Source organism: Oncorhynchus mykiss, chromosome 14 (assembly GCF_057628025.1).
Source record: "Oncorhynchus mykiss isolate SJ-2025 chromosome 14, ASM5762802v1, whole genome shotgun sequence".
In the NCBI taxonomy this organism is placed as follows: domain Eukaryota; kingdom Metazoa; phylum Chordata; class Actinopteri; order Salmoniformes; family Salmonidae; genus Oncorhynchus; species Oncorhynchus mykiss.
The window spans coordinates 16,784,313-16,805,231 of NC_143035.1; the positions used below are offsets into that span (position 1 = coordinate 16,784,313).

At 43.9% G+C, this 20,919-nt stretch overlaps 1 protein-coding gene across 2 annotated transcripts in view; it reads right to left on the reverse strand.

Moving 5' to 3' along the window:
- LOC110488917 (leucine-rich repeat and immunoglobulin-like domain-containing nogo receptor-interacting protein 2) overlaps nt 1-20,919 on the reverse strand; it is a 299,614-nt gene that overhangs the window by 106,998 nt on the left and 171,697 nt on the right. For both annotated transcript variants that reach the window (XM_021561383.3, XM_021561382.3), the window contains one exon: nt 17,791-17,863. The gene's annotated coding sequence lies outside the window, so the exon portion shown is untranslated. The remainder of the gene's footprint in view (nt 1-17,790; nt 17,864-20,919) is intronic.

Here is a 20,919-nt window from a genome sequence, read left to right on the forward strand (position 1 = left end):
CCCCCACAACATGATGCTGCCACCCCCACAACATGATGCTGCCACCCCCATGCTTCACGGTTGGGATGGTGTTCTTCATCTTACAAGCTTACGAGCGTATGTAAACTTCTGACTTTAACTGTATATTCTGTATTCTATTCTACTGTATTTCAGTCTATGCCACTCCAATATTGCTCATCCTAATATTTGTATATTCCTTAATTCCATTATTTTACTTTAAGGTTGTGTGTATTTTGTGTATTGTTAGATGGTATTGCACTGTTGGAGATAGAAACACAAGCATTTCACTACACCCGCAATAACACCTGCTAAACATGTGTATGTGACAAATAAAATTTGATTTGATTTTAGAACATAGGTTGGTGGAAGAATGGTTGATGGAACGATGTATTGTAGAGACACATTATTTTCCCTTGCTACACTATATGAACAAAAGTATGTGGACACCTGCTCGTCAATCCAAAATGATGTGCATTAATAGAGTTGGTCCCCCCTTTGCTGCTATAACAGCCTCCACTCTTCTGGGAAGGCTTTCCACTAGATGTTGGAACATTGCTGCGGGGAGTTACTTCCATTCAGCCACAACAGCATTAGTGAGGTCGGGCACTGATGTTAGTCCTGGCTCACAGTCGGCGTTCCAATTCATCCCAAAGGAGTTCGAAGGGGTTGAGGTCAGGGGTGCAGGCCAGTTAAATTCTTCCACACCATCTCGACAAACCATTTATGTATGGACCTTGCTTTGCGCACGGGGGCATTCTTCCCCAAACTGTTGCCACAAAGTTGGAAGCACAGAATCATCTAGAATGTCATTGAATGCTGTTGCGCTAAGATTTCCCTTCACTGGAACTAAGGGGTCAGCCCGAACCATGAAAAAAAGCCCCAGACCATTATACCTCCTCAACTAAACTTTACAGTAGGCACTATGAATTCGGGAAGGAAGCATTCTCCTGGCATCCGCCAAACCCAGTTTCATCCGTTGGACTGCCAGTTGGTGAAGCGTGATTCATCACTCCTGAGAATGTGTTTCCACTGAGTCCAATGGCAGCGAGCTTTACACCACTCCAGCTAACGCTTGGCTTTGCGCATGGTGATCTTAGGCTTGTCTGCAGCTGCTCGGTCATAGAAACCCATTTCATGATGCTCCCGACAAACAGTTATTGTGCTAAAGCTGCTTCCAGAGGCAGCTTGGAACTTGGCAGTGAGTGTTGCAACTTAGGACAGACAATTTCTACGCGCCACACACTTCAGCACTCTGTGGTCACGTTCTGTGAGCATGTGTGGCCTACCACTTCGCAGCTGAGCTGTCACTTACCGTTGACCGGGGCATTTCTAGCAGGGCATAAATTTGACAAACTGACTTGTGGCCACGTTGAAAGTCACTGAGCAGTTAAGTGTGGCCATTCTACTGCCAATGTTTGTCTATGGAGATTGTACCTTTGACTCTGAATTGTTTAAAAGGGGCGTGTTTATCTGCCAGAGAAGTCAATAAGTAGGAGAAATGTTATATAGCCAACTCTGGGTCAGGAATACAGGAGATAGTGACTTAACATGTCATTTAAAAACCCTTGAGGAGAAAATGACTCTTAATTAAACACAGATTAGTATTTTGCTGTTTTGTATCTGTAATGCATACTGTGGTACAACGATCACTGAGATCATATGCAAATACTCCAATAGACAAATATTTATGGTGGTTATTAGTAAGAATTAAATCAATCAATGTGTAGATAACAGGATTTTTTTAGCCATGTGGGTTTTGAGAGTCAATTGATTCGGATTAAAATCAATGCATATACTCTTAAATTGATCTGAGGCCGGGGATTGCCAATCCAGATTCAAATCCCATAAAATTACCAACTCAGATGACAAAAAAGGTGTTACAGTAACACCAATACCATCGGTCATGGCAGCAGGGGGGAGGATAAATCCCAGCAACAAATAAATTGATAATTTGATTTATGGACACATCTACAACCAGGAGCTGACATTTCTTGGGAGCAGAAATACAGTGCCTTGCGAAAGTATTCGGCCCCCTTGAACTTTGCGACCTTTTGCCACATTTCAGGCTTCAAACATAAAGATATAAAACTGTATTTTTTTGTGAAGAATCAACAACAAGTGGGACACAATCATGAAGTGGAACGACATTTATTGGATATTTCAAACTTTTTTAACAAATCAAAAACTGAAAAATTGGGCGTGCAAAATTATTCAGCCCCCTTAAGTTAATATTTTGTAGCGCCACCTTTTGCTGCAATTACAGCTGTAAGTCGCTTGGGGTATGTCTCTATCAGTTTTGCACATCGAGAGACTGACATTTTTTCCCATTCCTCCTTGCAAAACAGCTCGAGCTTAGTGAGGTTGGATGGAGAGCATTTGTGAACAGCAGTTTTCAGTTCTTTCCACAGATTCTCGATTGGATTCAGGTCTGGACTTTGACTTGGCCATTCTAACACCTGGATATGTTTATTTTTGAACCATTCCATTGTAGATTTTGCTTTATGTTTTGGATCATTGTCTTGTTGGAAGACAAATCTCCGTCCCAGTCTCAGGTCTTTTGCAGACTCCATCAGGTTTTCTTCCAGAATGGTCCTGTATTTGGCTCCATCCATCTTCCCATCAATTTTAACCATCTTCCCTGTCCCTGCTGAAGAAAATTAGGCCCAAACCATGATGCTGCCACCACCATGTTTGACAGTGGGGATGGTGTGTTCAGCTGTGTTGCTTTTACGCCTAACATAACGTTTTGCATTGTTGCCAAAAAGTTAAATTTTGGTTTCATCTGACCAGAGCACCTTCTTCCACATGTTTGGTGTGTCTCCCAGGTGGCTTGTGGCAAACTTTAAACAACACTTTTTATGGATATCTTTAAGAAATGGCTTTCTTCTTGCCACTCTTCCATAAAGGCCAGATTTGTGCAATATACGACTGATTGTTGTCCTATGGACAGAGTCTCCCACCTCAGCTGTAGATCTCTGCAGTTCATCCAGAGTGATCATGGGCCTCTTGGCTGCATCTCTGATCAGTCTTCTCCTTGTTTGAGCTGAAAGTTTAGAGGGACGGCCAGGTCTTGGTAGATTTGCAGTGGTCTGATACTCTTTCCATTTCAATATTATCGCTTGCACAGTGCTCCTTGGGATGTTTAAAGCTTGGGAAATCTTTTTGCATCCAAATCCGGCTTTAAACTTCTTCACAACAGTATCTCGGACCTGCCTGGTGTGTTCCTTGTTCTTCATGATGCTCTCTGCGCTTTTAACGGACCTCTGAGACTATCACAGTGCAGGTGCATTTATACGGAGACTTGATTACACACAGGTGGATTGTATTTATCATCATTAGTCATTTAGGTCAACATTGGATCATTCAGAGATCCTCACTGAACTTCTGGAGAGAGTTTGCTGCACTGAAAGTAAAGGGGCTGAATAATTTTGCACGCCCAATTTTTCAGTTTTTGATTTGTTAAAAAAGTTTGAAATATCCAATAAATGTCGTTCCACTTCATGATTGTGTCCCACTTGTTGTTGATTCTTCACAAAAAAATACAGTTATATATCTTTATGTTTGAAGCTTGAAATGTGTCAAAAGGTCGCAAAGTTCAAGGGGGCCGAATACTTTCGCAAGGCACTGTATGTGTTGAGTGAGCTGATACTAAGCCAAGGTCCCTGGCCAATCACGTGAGAGCAGAGTACACTGAGCATTTTGGGGACACATTATAGGGACACATTGTAGGACCATAGAAGATATACTATATGCAGTCGAATCTTGTTCACGGCTGAACATTTGCCACAAATGCATCCCCATTGCATTCCAACACTAAGGAGAAACTGAAACATGCCCAAACATTTCTACATTTTCTGGTGGGAAAGTATTGCAGCACTCTTTGTATTATCCCCATGTGTCAGTGGCAAGCTGTGTAATCCCTCTTGATACATTGATGTATTCTAATTAACAGCTCTGTCACGTTCTAGCTGCGTCGCCGGGATGGAGTGTGGCAGGAGAGGATGTCACCTGGGTACCAGGGATGTTTTGAAATGCAACAGGGCCTTTCTATTATACAGCCATCCAGCTGGAAGAGGGGCTGGGTGGTTGGGAGGAGGGAGGGAGGGAGCAGGTATGGTGAGGCATAGAGAGGACAAACCAACCTAATTTGTGATGTAGTCAAGCTGATTCCTGTGGGCCACCCCCATCTGCCCACCTTTCCTCCAGATCAATATAAAGAGTGAGCCCAAGTCGAGTCACAAGAATGTCAGTCAAAACTTGTTATCGGCCCTCGTGGAAGTGTGAGTTGATTAGTGTCTTAAAATCACATTCTGTAAGAGTGGGCCACCATCAATAACATAAACAGTGGTGCAAATGGATGGAATATGCAACAGATTGACTATTGGAGAGGATGAGGGCATTATTGCCTCAAGCTTAAATTTGATCATGTGATATGTGGAAAGAAATGTATCTTCAATGGCCAGACAGGAAAAGCAGTAACCTTGCTAAGGAAAATATTGATTTGATACTTAAGTCTGCCTATTGCTGGAGGGAATACATACATACACACAGACATACGTAGGTCAACTAATAATGTAAGTATGTTCAAACAGAGCTCATCATCCAGAACACTACTACTACTAGGACTACTTCTACTAGGACTACTTCTAACACTACAACAACAACTACTACACCTACTACTACTACTACTAGGACTACTTCTACTAGGACTACTTCTAACACTACAACAACAACTACTACACCTACTACTACTACTACTGCACTATCACCACCACTACTACTACTATCACTACCACTACTACTACTATCACATGCTACTACTACTATTACCACCACTACTACTGCTGCTTTTACTGCTATTACTACTACTACTACTAAACAACAACTACCACTACTACTAACAGGCCTGCTACTACTACTACTACTGCTGCTGCTTTTACTGTTACTACTACTGCTATTACTACTAAAATTACTACTACTACTGCGTCTACTACAACTGCTGCTACTACTACTACTGCTATTGCTGCTGCTACTACTACGAATTACAGTATATTGCTCCACATCAAAGATAATGTTACCTTTCCTTGTGGTATTGAAAGAAAACAAGGTGAATGCAAATCTCATTGCCATGATGTTTTGAGCACAGTTGAAATACATTCAGGAGTGCAGTATTGAGCGAGAAAGGATTGTTATTCAAAAACAATCAATAATGCACTTAATTTACAGTTGGATGTTGACAACATGCAGGTTGGAATTCAGTCAATGGATTTGCAAATGAATACATGTATTGATTCTCATATGTAATGACGTTTCTTTGTTTTTGAGCCAATGGTGCATACTGATGGGTCCTCTAGGTTTGTTTAGGACAATTCTCAATGATTCACAGCACAGTGTCTGCAGGTTGAACAGAGTTGACCAGAGTGCCCATCAGACACCATCTGTGTCCCAAATGGCACCCTATTCCCTATATAGTGCACTCCTTGTGACCAGAGCCCTAGAGGATAGGGAGCAATTAATGACATTTATATTGATTAGGGAAATCTGGGGAGTTGGTGAGGCAGTTTAGTTTAATGCATCATTTAATATTAAACTGCAACTGGATGTTTTGCTTGTAACTTAAATAGACAAAGTTTGCATCAATAAAATCTGTAGAGGGACACGGCGTCAGAACACCACTTCTATTACTACTGCTACTACTACTGCTACTGATAATACTACTACAAGGACTACTTCTACTACTACTACTACCACCACCACCACCACTAGGTACATTACTCCTACTACGGCCAGTATTACTACTACTACCACTACTACTAGGCACATTACCAATACTACTACTACTACTGCTACTACTACTAGGCATATTACTACTACTACTTCTACTACTGCTATTACTACAACTGCTACTACTACTACTGCTGCAACTACTACCACCGCTGCTGCTGCTACTATCACCACTGCTGCTGCTACTATCACCACTGCTGCTGCTACTATCACCACTGTTGTTGCTACTATCACCGCTGCTGCTGCTACTATCACCGCTGCTGCTGCTACTATCACCACTGCTGCTGCTACTATCACCGCTGCTGCTGCTACTATCACCGCTGCTGCTACTACTACCACCGCTGCTGCTGCTACTATCACCACTGCTGCTGCTACTATCACCACTACTGCTGCTGCTACTATCACCGCTGCTGCTGCTACTATCACCGCTGCTGCTACTATCACCACTGCTGCTATCACCACTGCTGCTGCTACTATCACCGCTGCTGCTGCTACTAACACCACTGCTGCTGCTACTATCACTGCCGCTGCTGCTACTATGACCACTGCTGCTGCTACTATCACCACTGCTGCTGCTACTATCACCACTGTTGCTGCTACTACCACCAATGCTGCTGCTACTATCATCACTGCTGCTGATACCATCACCGCTGCTGCTGCTACTATCACCACTGCTGCTGCTACTATCACCGCTGCTGCTGCTACTATCACTGCTGCAGCTACTATCACCACTGCTGCTGTCACCACTGCTGCTGCTACTATCACCGCTGCTGCTGCTACTAACACCACTGCTGCTTCTACTATCACCACTGCTGCTGCTACTATCACCACTGCTGCTGCTACTATCACCACTGCTGCTGCTACTATCACCACTGCTGCTATCACCACTGCTGCTGCTACTGATAATACTACTATAAGGACTACTTCTATTACTACTACTACCACCACCACCACCACTAGGCACATTACTCCTACTACGGCCAGTATTACTACTACTACCACTACTACTAGGCACATTACCAATACTACTACTACTACTGCTACTACAACTAGGCATATTACTACTACTACTTCTACTACTGCTATTACTACAACTGCTACTACTACTACTGCTGCAACTACTATCACCACTGCTGCTGCTACTATCACCACTGCTGCTGCTACTATCACCACTGCTGCTGCTACTATCACCACTGTTGTTGCTACTATCACCGCTGCTGCTGCTACTATCACCGCTGCTGCTGCTACTATCACCACTGCTGCTGCTACTATCACCGTTGCTGCTACTACTACCACCGCTGCTGCTGCTACTATCACCACTGCTGCTGCTACTATCACCACTACTGCTGCTGCTACTATCACCGCTGCTGCTGCTACTATCGCCGCTGCTGCTACTATCACCACTGCTGCTATCACCACTGCTGCTGCTACTATCACCGCTGCTGCTGCTACTAACAACACTGCTGCTTCTACTATCACCACTGCTGCTGCTACTATCACCACTGCTGCTGCTACTATCACCACTGCTGCTGCTACTATCACCACTGCTGCTGCTACTATCACCGCTGCTGCTGCTACTATCACCACTGCTGCTATCAACACTGCTGCTGCTTATATCACCGCTGCTGCTGCTACTATCACTGCTGCTGTTGCTACTATCACCACTGCTGCTGCTTCTATCACCGCTGCTGCTGCTACTATCACCACTGCTGCTGCTACTATCACCACTGCTGCTGCTACTATCACCACTGTTGCTGCTACTACCACCAATGCTGCTGCTACTATCACCACTGCTGCTGCTACTATCACCACTGCTGTTGCTACTACCACCACTGCTGCTGCTACTATCACCACTGCTGCTGCTACTATCACCACTGCTGCTGCTACTATCACCACTGCTGCTGCTACTATAACCACTGCTGCTGCTACTATCACCACTGCAGCTATCACCACTGCTGCTGCTACTATCACCGCTGCTACTATCGCCGTTGCTGCTGCTACTATCACCACTGCTGCTGCTACTATCACCGCTGCTGCTGTTACTATCACCACTGCTGCTGCTACTATCATCACTGCTGCAGCTACTATCACCACTGCTGCTCTCACCACTGCTGCTGCTACTATCACCACTGTTGTTGCTACTATCACCGCTGCTGCTGCTACTATCACCGCTGCTGCTGCCACTACCACCGCTGCTGCTGCTACTATCACCGCTGCTGCTGCTACTATCAACGCTACTGCTGCTACTATCACCACTGCTGCTGCTACTATAACCACTGCTGCTGCTCCTATCACCACTGCTGCTGCTACTATCACCGCTGCTGCTACTACTACCACCGCTGCTGCTGCTACTATCACCACTGCTGCTGCTACTATCACCACTACTGCTGCTGCTACTATCACCGCTGCTGCTGCTACTATCCCCGCTGCTGCTACTATCACCACTGCTGCTATCACCACTGCTGCTGCTACTATCACCGCTGCTGCTGCTACTAACACCACTGCTGCTGCTACTATCACCGCTGCTGCTGCTACTATCACTGCTGCAGCTACTATCACCACTGCTGCTATCACCACTGCTGCTGCTACTATCACCGCTATTGCTGCTACTATCACCGCTGCTTCTGCTACTAACACCACTGCTGCTTCTACTATCACCACTGCTGCTGCTACTATCACCGCTGCTGCTGCTACCACCACCTCTGCTGCTGCTACTATCACCACTGCTGCTGCTACTATCACCACTGCTGCTGCTACTATCACCACTGCTGCTGCTACTATCACCACTGCTGCTATCACCACTGCTGCTGCTACTGATAATACTACTACAAGGACTACTTCTACTACTACTACTACCACCACCACCACCACTAGGCACATTACTCCTACTACGGCCAGTATTACTACTACTACCACTACTACTAGGCACATTACCAATACTACTACTACTACTGCTACTACTGCTAGGCATATTACTACTACTACTTCTACTACTGCTATTACTACAACTGCTACTACTACTACTGCTGCAACTACTACCACCGCTGCTGCTGCTATTATCACCACTGCTGCTGCTACTATCACCACTGCTGCTGCTACTATCACCACTGTTGTTGCTACTATCACCGCTGCTGCTGCTACTATCACCGCTGCTGCTGCTACTATCACCGCTGCTGCTGCTACTATCACAGCTGCTGCTGCTACTATCACCGCTACTCTTGCTACTATCACCACTGCTGCTGCTACTATCACCACTGCTGCTGCTACTATCACCGCTGCTGCTGCTACTATCACCACTGCTGCTGCTACTATCACTGCTGCTGCTACTACTACCACCGCTGCTGCTGCTACTATCACCACTTCTGCTGCTACTATCACCACTACTGCTGCTGCTACTATCACCGCTGCTGCTGCTACTATCACCGCTGCTGCTACTATCACCACTGCTGCTATCACCACTGCTGCTGCTACTATCACTACTGCTGCTGCTACTATCACCACTGCTGCTTCTACTATCACCACTGCTGCTGCTACTATCACCACTGCTGCTGCTACTATCACCACTGCTGCTGCTACTATAACCACTGCTGCTGCTACTATCACCACTGCTGCTGCTACTATCACCACTGCTGCTGCTACTATCACCGCTGCTGCTGCTACTATCACCACTGCTGCTATCACCACTGCTGCTGCTTCTATCACCACTGCTGCTATCACCACTGCTGCTAATTCTATCACCGCTGCTGCTGCTACTATCACTGCTGCTGTTGCTACTACCACCAATGCTGCTGCTACTATCACCACTGCTGCTGATGCCATCACCGCTGCTGCTGCTACTATCACCACTGCTGCTGCTACTATCACCACTGCTGTTGCTACTACCACCACTGCTGCTGCTACTATCACCACTGCTGCAACTACTATCACCACTGCTGCTGCTACTATCACCACTGCTGCTGCTACTATCACCACTGCTGCTGCTACTATCACCACTGCTACTATCACCGCTGCTGCTGCTACTATCACCGCTGCTGCTGCTACTATCACCACTGCTGCTGCTACTATCATCACTGCTGCTGCTACTATCACCACTGCTGCTGCTACTATCACCACTGCTGCTGCTACTATCACCGCTGCTGCTGCTACTATCACTGCTGTTGCTACTATCACCACTGCTGCTATCACCACTGCTGCTGCTACTATCACCGCTGCTGCTGCTACTATCACCGCTGCTGCTGCTACTAACACCACTGCTGCTGCTACTATCACCACTGCTGCTGCTACTATCACCACTGCTGCTGCTACTATCACCACTGCTGCTGCTACTATCACCACTGCTGCTGCTACTATCACCACTGCTGCTGCTACTATCACCAATGCTGCTGCTACTATCACCACTGCTGCTGCTACTATCACCACTGCTGCTGCTACTATCACCACTACTGCTATCACCACTGCTGCTGCTACTATCACCGCTGCTACTATCGCCGCTGCTGCTGCTACTATCACCACTGCTGCTGCTACTATCACCGCTGCTGCTGTTACTATCACCACTGCTGCTGCTACTATCATCACTGCTGCAGCTACTATCACCACTGCTGCTATCACCACTGCTGCTGCTACTATCACCGTTGCTGCTGCTACTATCACCACTGCTGCTGCTACTATCACCGCTGCTGCTGCTACTATCACCGCTGCTGCTGCTACTATCACCGCTGCTGCTGCTACTATCACCACTGCTGCTGCTACTATCACCACTGCTGCTGCTACTATCACCACTGCTGCTGCTACTATCACCACTGCTGCTGCAACTATCACCACTGCTGCTGCTACTATCACCACTGCTGCTATCACCACTGCTGCTGCTACTATCACTGCCGCTGCTGCTACTATCACCACTGCTGCTATCACCTCTGCTGTTGCTTCTATCACCGCTGCTGCTACTATCACTGCTGCTGTTGCTACTATCACCACTGCTGCTGCTACTATCACCGCTGCTGCTATCACCACTGCTGCTGCAACTATCACCACTGCTGCTGCTACTATCACCACTGCTGCTATCACCACTGCTGCTGCTACTATCACTGCCGCTGCTGCTTCTATCACCACTGCTGCTATCACCTCTGCTGTTGCTTCTATCACCGCTGCTGCTGCTACTATCACCACTGCTGCTGCTACTATCACCACTGCTGCTGCTACTATCACCACTGCTGCTGCAACTATCACCACTGCTGCTGCTACTATCACCACTGCTGCTATCACCAGTTCTGCTGCTACTATCACTGCCGCTGCTGCTACTATCACTGCCGCTGCTGCTACTATCACCACTGCTGCTATCACCTCTGCTGTTGCTTCTATCACCGCTGCTGCTGCTACTACCACCGCTGCTGTTGCTACTATCACCACTGCCTCTGCTTCTATCACCGCTGCTGCTGCTACTATCACCACTGCTGCTGCTACTATCATCACTGCTGCTGCTACTATCACCACTGCTGCTGCTACTATCACCACTGCTGCTGCTACTATCACCACTGTTGCTGCTACTACCACCAATGCTGCTGCTACTATCACCACTGCTGCCGATACCATCACCACTGCTGCTGCTACTATCACCACTGCTGCTGCTACTACCACCACTGCTGCTGTTACTATCACCGCTGCTGCTGCTACTATCACCACTGCTGCTGCTACTATCACCACTGCTGCTGCTACTACCACCACTGCTGCTGTTACTATCACCACTGCTGCTGCTACTATCACCACTTCTGCTGCTACTATCACCACTGCTGCTGCTACTATCACCGCTGCTACTATCACCACTGCTGCTGCTACTATCACCACTGCTGCTGCTACTATCACCACTGCTGCTGCTACTATCACCACTGCTGCTGCTACTATCACCGCTGATGCTGCTACCACTACCACCACTACTACTACTACTGCTACTACTTCTGCTACTGCTACTACTGCTACTACTACTACTAATTACAGTATACTGCTCCACATCAAAGATAATGTTACCTTCCCTTGTGGTATTAAAAAAAAATCTAGGTAAATGCAAATCTCATTGCCAAGAGGATGAGCACGCTATCCCTTGCTGTAAACTAGTCATATGTTGTTGATGTACAACTCAACTGCACAGTTGAAATACATTCAGGAGTGCAGTATTGAGCGAGAAATGATTGTTATTCAAAAACAATCAATAATGAACCTAATTAACAGTTGGCAGTTGCCAACATGCAGGTTGTAATTCAGTCAATGGTTTTGCAAATGAATACAGGTATTGATTCTCATATGTAATGACGTTTCTTTGTTTTTGAGCCAATGGTGCATACTGATGGGTCCTCTAGGTTTGTTGAGGACAATTCTCAATGATTCAATCCCCTGAAACTACAGCGCAGTGTCTGTAGGTTGAACAGAGTGCTCATCAGACACCATCTGTGTCCCAAATGGCACCCTATTCCCTATATAGTGCACTCCTTGTGACCAGAGCCCTAGAGGATAGGGAGCCATTAATGACATTTATATTGATTAAGGAAATCTGGAGAGTTGGTGAGGCAGTTTAGTTTAATGCATCATTTAATATTAAACTGCAACTGGATGTTTTGCTTGTAGCTTAAATAGACACAACGTTTGCATCAATAAAATCTGTGGAGGGACACAGCGTTTTAATTGAGATCAAAAAGTGTACGCCACGCTCGGCTGAGTCTTCCCGTGAGAATGGAGAGATGAACATTTAAGAGTAATACTGTGGGATGACACTATCTGTCTGGAGTCTCTTTCCCTTCACACAACATCACCTTCGCTTGTCTTTCAATCAAGGCCTATCATCTCTATCATTCATGTTGAGGGGCTGGGATAAAAGTCTGTTCTGAGTTCTGACTTGTTAATTAAAAACTCTTGAGTGTTATGAATTAACAGCGTTGGGTATCCTCCTCCCCCAAACATGATCGTATGAACAAACATGCAGCGGTGGAACACGCCTTGGATGAGAGTTGATGCTGTGTGCAGAAATGACAGAAGGGGCGTTGATTAATGGAGTATCAGCGATCGGGGCTTGCATGCCTTGTTAAAAACGAGATAATATTATAAACACACCCAATTCCCAAGGTGATGAAATATCCTGTGAAACATCCCAAAAATCACTTTATGTTGAAAGTATACAGTTGATCAAGTTATTACTATAGAACTATTTTTTATTTATGTACTTAACCTTAATTTAACTAGGCAAGTCAGTTAGGAACACATTCTTATTTACAGTGACGGCCTACCAAAAGGCAAAAGGCCTCCTGTGGGGACAGGGGCTGGGATTAAAAATAAAGATTTGGAACAAAACACACATCACAACAAGAGAGACACCACAACACTACATAAAGCGAGACCAAAAACAACAACATAGCATGGCAGCAACACATGACAACACAGCATGGTAGCAACACAACGTGGCAGCAGGACAACATGGTAGCAGCACAACACATGGTACAGACATTGGGCACAGACAACAGCACAAAGGGCAAGAAGGTAGAGACAACGATTCATCACGTGAAGCAGCCACAACTGTCGGTAACAGTGTCCATGATTGAGTCTTTGAATGAAGAGATGGAGATCAAACTGTGCACTTTGAGTGTTTTTGGCAGCTTGTTCCAGTTGCTAGCTGCAGCGAACTGAAAAGAGGAGCGACCCAGCAATGCGTGTCTGTTTTGGGGACCTTTAAACAGAATGTGACTGGTAGAACGGGTGTTGAATGTGGAGGATGAGGGCTGAGGTGGACATCTCAGATAGGGTGGAGTGAGGAATAAGAGGGTTTTATAAATAAGCATCAAATAGTGGGTCTTGCGAAAGGTATACAGAGATGGCCAGTTTACAGAGGAGTACATGTGTCCTATAGGAGCATTGGTGGCAAATCTGATGGCCGAATGGTAAAGAATATCTCGCCGCTCAAGAACACCTTTTCCTGATGCTCTATAAATGAATTCTCCATAATCTGTCATGGGTGGGACAGTCATCTGAATCAGGGTTAGTTTGACAGCTGGGGTGAAAGAGTTGCAATGACGATAGAGGAAAGCAAGGAAAGCAAGTGTAGATTTAACCTTAAATTGCAGCTTTGATATGTGCTGAGAGATGGACAGTGTAGTGTCTAGCCATACTCCCAAGTACTAAACCCTCAGAGGTAGTAATCATAACGGTGGGGCGAAGGGCATTCTTCTTACTTTATTTTCGAGGTGTTCAGAACAAGGTTAAGGGCAGCGAAAGCTTGTTGGAAACTAAGAAAACTTTGTTGTAGAGCGTTTAACACATAATCCGGGGAGGTGCCAGCTGAGTATAAGACTGTATCGTCTGCATATAAATGGATGAGAGCGCTTCCTACTGCCTGAGCTATGTTATTGATGTAAATTGAGAAGAGCATGGGGCCTAGGATCGAGCCTTGGGTTACAACCTTGGTGACAGGCAGTGGCTGAGACAGCAGATGTTCTGACTTTCAACACTGCACTCTTTGAGAGAGGTAGTTAGAAAACCAGGCCAAAGACCCCTCAGTGACACCAATACTCCTTAGCCGGAATGGAATGGTCTATCGTATGAAAATCTTTGGCAAAGTCAATAGAAATAGCAGCATAACATTGCTTAGAATCAAGGGCAATGGTGACATCATTGAGAACCTCGTAAGGTTGCAGTGGCACATCCATAATGTGAGCAGAAAACCAGATTGCATACCAGAGAGAATACCATAGACATCAAGAAAGCCAGTCAGTTGATTATTGACAAGTGTTTCCAACACTTTTGATAAACAGGGCAAAAAAGGAATTGGCCTAGGATCAGCTTGATCTCCCCCTTTAAATAAAGGACGCACCTTGATGGCCTTCCAAGCCATGGGAGCAGAGACAGGTTAAAAAGGTCAGAGATAGGCTTGGCGAAGATAAGGGCTGCAACCTTAAAGAAGAAGGGGTCTAAACCATCTGACCCAGATGTTTTGGGGGGATCAAGTTTAAGGAGCTCATTTAGCACCTCAGACTCAGTGACAGCCTGCAGGGAGAAACTTTGTAGCAGGGCAGGGGGAAAAGTGGGAGGAGCACTACCATGTTGTTAAATAGTAACTTATACTTGACATAGGACAATTCAGATTTAACTGCACACACTGTTGCATATTGACCTTCAATAGCCTTTTAAATTGGAATATTCATAATTCACACTTGAAATGTGATGATGTTTGTCATTTGTCACGACTTCCGCCGAAGTCGGCCCTTCTCCTTGTTCGGGTGGTGTTCGGCGGTCGACGTCACCGGCTTTCTAGTCACTACCGATCCATTTTTCTGTTTCGTTTTGCTTTGTCTGATTACATACACACCTGTTTTACATTCCCTCATTACATTCCCTATTTAACCATCTGACATACATTTCTGTTCTGTCCGTGATTGTTTATGTCGTTAGTGGTTGTGTTCGTGTTAGAGTTTTGTTGTATGTTCCATTTTTGCAATTTTGCTTTATTCTTTGAGTAAACTCAGTTGGATTACTCCATACCTGTATCCTGCGCCTGACTCCGCTTTCACTCTGCACCCAATCACTGACATCATTATATTATTAATACCAATAAAATGGCCCAATGCATGGTGGGGGACGTGAATCACATTGTATGTAAACCAATTATTTTCCCACTTTGGTCTGGAGGGTCAGTCCCCTAAGCAAAGAGCTTGATAAATACCGGAAAGTAAAATGCAAAACAAACAAAGGAAAAAACCTTAGGGGAGGCAAAAATGTGTCACTTTTGGGAACAAACACAAATATATCTTTCATATTCAGGGAGACTCAGTTCCGTTTGAAAATTCCTTCAGTCTGTTTTGAATGGCATTAAAATATCACAAGTAGCAGTTAGGCGACTAACATTAGATTGCCCATAAGCCTCAGAACCACCTATGTTTGTTATTTGAATCCCTTCTTGTGACCAGTTAGAGCCTTTAATGGGGTCAAATGACTGTTCCCCAACCACAATATGTTTCAGCAGTCAAATGAGATGTATCAGAGAAATAGGAATCCCTGATCATCCCTGTGGGATCACACAGTATATAACCAATAAAGAGTATTAGGTGATATGTCACTGCCCCATCTTGTAATATGTTATACCGTTATAATGTAGATCTAATGCAGCCCGTAAATTCCTCTTGTTTTCTCAACAGCTCACCCTCAATTTAATGCATGACTCCCTGCTCTTTCCAATTCAGGTGCATTAGCCGTATATTCAATCAAGCATTCACCTCTATAATTGTTCCCCTCACAATAGGACCACAGTTGAGGAAAAACACCCAGAGGGCCATCAATTACCTGCTAATGGCTTGTATGTTTCAATACAACCACTTAACACCTTTCCCTTCTCCAAACTCAAAATGGCTACCGTAGACCATGATTAACCAATGACAACAAAAGTTTGTACACACCCACTCATTCAAGGGTTTTTCTTTATTTGTACTACTTTGTACTATTTTCTAGTAGCCAAAAAAGTGTTAATCAAAACAAAATATATTTTAAATTTTAAATTCTTTAAAATAGCCACCCTTTGCCTTGATGACAGCATTTAACACTCTTGGCATTCTCTCAACCAGCTTCATGAAGAATGCTTTTCCAACACGTATATTGAGCAGTTGCTGGCTGCTTTTCCTTCACTCTGCAGTCCAACTGATCCCAAACCATCACAATTGGGCTGAGGTCAGGTGATTGTGAAGGCCAGGTCATCTGATGCAGCACTCCATCATTCTCCTTCTTAGTCAAATAGCCCTTACACAGCCTGGAGGTATGTTTTGGGTCATTGCCCTGTTGAAAAACAAATAATATTCCCACTAAGTGGAAACCAGGCGGGGTGGAGTATCGCTCCAGAATGCTGTGGTAGCCCTGCTGCTTAAGTATGCTTTGAATTCTAAATAAATCACATACAGTGTCACCCGCAGAGCACCCCCACACCATCACACCCCCTCTTCCATGCGTCACAGTGGGAAACACACATGCTGAGATCATCCGTTCACCTGCTCTGCATCTTACAAAGACACAGCGGTTGGAACTAAAAATGTCAAATTCAGACCAAAGTACAGATTTCCACAAGTCTATTGTCCATTGTTCGTGTTTCTTGGCCCAAGCAAGTCTCTTCTTCTTATTGGTGTCCCTTAGTACTGGTTTCCTTGAAGCAATTCGACCATGAAGGCCTGATTCACGCAGTGTCATCTGAACAGTTGATGTTGAGAAGTGTCTGTTACTTGAACTCTGTGAAGCATTTATTTGGGCTTAAATCTGAGGTGCAGTTCACTCTAATGAACTTCTCCTCTGCAGCAGATGTAACTCTGGGTCTTCCATTCCTGTGGCGGTCCTTATGAGAGCCAGTTTCATCATAGCGCTTGATGGTTTTTGCGACTGCACTTGAATAAACTTTCAAAGTTCTTGAAATGTTCCGCATTGACTGACCATGTCTTAAAGTAATGATGCACTGTCGTTTCTCTTTGCTTCTTTGAGTTGTTCTTGCCATAAGATGGACTTGGTCTTTTACCAAACAAGGCTCTCTTCTGTATACCACCCCTACCTTGTCACAACACAACTGATTGGCTGAAGCTCATTACGAAGGAAAACAAATCTACAAATGAACTTTTAACATGACAAACCTGTTAATTGAAATGCATTCCAGGTGACTACCTCATGAAGCTGGTTGAGATAATGCCAATAGTGTGTAAAGCTGTCATCAAGGCAAAGGGTGGCTACTTTTAAGTATCTCAAATGTAAAATATATTTTGATTTGTTAAACACTTTTTTCCTTACCTCATTATTCTATGTGTTATTTCATAGTTTTGATGTCTTCACTATTATTCTACAATGTAGAAAATTGTAAAAATAAAAGAAAACCCTTGAATGATTAGATGTCCAAACGTTTGACTGGTGCTGTATATACAGTACATGGCTCTGATCACAACTGTAATCAAAGTCAAACAGTTGAGACAAAAACAGATTATCAGAGTGTAAATGCTTGGTACTTACCACTTTGAGAAGCAATCATCCTCTCAGCCATGGTCTGTTGTATTTCCCCCAGTTATTACTGTTTTTCAGGCTTCTATATGTGGTTGAGAGAGAGAGAGAGAGAGAGAGAGATTTGATTTATTAGGATCCCATCAGCCGACGCCAATGGCGACAGCTAGTCTTACTAGCATCTGACACATAACAAAAAAAACATTACAGACAAAAGACTGTATAATACCGTACATTTCCTTGAATTTGTTCTGGAACTGGGGACTGTGAAAAGACCCATGGTGGTATTTTTGGTGGTGCAAGTGGTTGTCAGTGCTTTGTGTAAACTGACTATGCAAACAATTTGGAATTTTCAACACATTAATGGTGACCCGTTTAACTAGGCGTATGTCGCAAGTCACAATTTCACCGGAGAGCCATTTGAAGGTTATGTATTTATTTATTTATTTTTCAGTAAAATGCATTTTTTGGGGCAGAAATGCCTTCTGGAACATGTGAACTTTCATGTGCCTTAATAACAAACTTGTATGCTATCTGTAAATACAAATTAAATCAGTGGAATTAGAGTATGACAGCAAAAGATACATCTTCAAACTAATGTAAACTGTGGTATGGCATCCGTGACAGAGAGATATGTCTATCATGCATGATGATGTATATGGATAAGATAGTCTAGCTAGCAACATTTTCAGATGTTGAACGTTTGACAGAAATTGGTTTAATTTCAAGCTGAAGTGTACTGTTAGCTAACTAAGGTTAGCTGGCTGGCTCCCTAGCTATGTTACGTGTATGACGTTATTATTCATATCCCAGAACCATTTGCTTTGCTAGTTAGCTAGCTAACATTAGGCTCTAACATTGAACCTGGTGGGTTAGCTCCCAGCAGATTCATGCAGAGTAGTAATAACATGATTTGGCACTATGTTCATTGTTGTTTAACTAGCTAATGTTAGCTGGCTGGCTCGTTAGCTAACGTTACGTGACGTGCGTGATCTTACACGTTGTTTACCTAGCTAGGTTCATTGTTTACCTAGGTAGCTAGCTACATGTCTTAAGCTAAAGTGTACTGTTAGCGAGCTAGCTAATGATAGCTGGCTTACTCCCTAGCTAAAGTTATGTGTATGACATTATTATTCATATCCCAGAGCCGTTTGCTTTGCTAGTTTGAGCCTAATGTTAGCTAGCTAACATTGAACCTGGTTGGTTAATCTCCCAGCATATTAATGCAGTGTAGTAATGACATGATTTGGCACTATGTTCATTGTTGTTTAACTAGCTAACGTTAGCTGGCTGGCTCGTTAGCAAAACTTTACATGATGTGTGTGATCTTACACTTTACCTAGCTAGGTTTATTGTTTGCCTAGCTAGCTAGCTACATTAACCTCTTGAAGCTAAGGGGCACTATTTTTATTTTTGGAAAAATAACGTTCCCAAAGTAAACTGCCTATTTCTCATGACCAGATGCTCGAATATGCATATAATTGACAGATTAGGATAGAAAACACTCTAAAGTTTCCAAAACTGTCAAAATATTGTCTGTGAGTATAACAGAACTGATATTGCAGGTGAAAGCCTGAGGATAATCCAATCAGGAAGTGCCTCTTATTTTGAAATCTCTGTGTTCCTATGCGTGCCTGTCCTTCATTTAAAGGGATATCAACCAGATTCCTTTTTCTGTGGCTTCCCTAAGGTGTCAACAGTCTTTAGACATAGTTTCAGGCTTTTATTTTGAAAAATGAGCTTGAAGGACCACATTGCGTAAGTGGAGAGGTGGGGACTCTCAGAGTGAGTTAGTGCACAATTGAGTAAACCAGCCATTGTTCCTCCCGCTGTTATGGAAAAAGTTACACACTTGGTTGATATATTATTAAATATATATTTTAAAAACTACCTGAGGAATGATTATAAAAAACATTTGACATGTTTCTGTGGAAAATATGAAGAATGAAGACTATTTGTAATTTCCGTCTGCGTTGTCGTGACCACTCTTTCCTGTAGATTTCTGAACATAACGCAACAAACCAACGTCGGTATTTTGGGTATAAAAATAATCTTTTTGGAACAAAAGGAACATTTGCTGTGTAACTGGGAGTCTCGTGAGTGAAAACATCCAAAGGTCATCAAAGGTAAACGGTTAATTTGATTGCTTTTCTGATTTTCGTGACCAAGCTTCCTGATGCTAAGTGTACATAATGCTATGCTAGGCTATCGATAAACTTACACAAACGCTTGGATTGCTTTCGCTGTAAAGCATAATTTAAAAATCTGAGATGACAGGGTGATTAACAAAAGGCTAAGCTGTGTTTCAAAATATTGCACTTGTGATTTCATGAATATGAATATTTTCTAGTAATATTATTTGACTGTTGAGCTATGCTATTCAGCGGTTGCAGACGGAAATTATCCCGCTACAGGGATTGGTTGTCACGATCGTCGTAAGGAGCGGACCAAAATGCAGCGTGGTATGTGTTCATGATAATTTTTTAATTAAAGAAAGCACTGAACACTGAATACAAACTATACAAAACAATAAACTAATAACGACCGTGACGCTATAATGAGAACTGTGCTGACACAAGCAACTAACATAGACAATCACCCACAACCCACAATAACAAAACAGGCTACCTAAATATGGCTCCCAATCAGAGACAATGACTAACACCTGCCTCTGATTGAGAACCATATCAGGCAAAACACAGAAACAGACAAACTAGACATCCAACATAGAATGCCCACTCAGATCACACCCTGAACAAACAAAACATAGAAACATACAAAGCAAACTATGGTCAGGGTGTGACATTGGTAGCATCAAGAAGTTAAGCTAAAGTGTACAACACCCATTGAATATGGCCGGTGTCAATAAACATTGGTAAAAAAGCATAAAGAATTTGTTGACAGCAGAGCTGGTTAGGCTGTTTTCATATTATCCAGAGGTAAACAAATCATCAGTCAGAGCGTCAAGTGTGCGCTCTAAATGCTCAGAGAGCGAAACGAGATGGTGGGGCTAAAGCTTAAGAGGGTGTGAACGATTCTGAATGGGTGTAGACAAACAAGAGCCATTTTCTCAGAAGTGAGTTTACAAGTTTATCAACTTTTAAAGCATAATTACTTTCTTACTGTTCCTCAAAAATACAG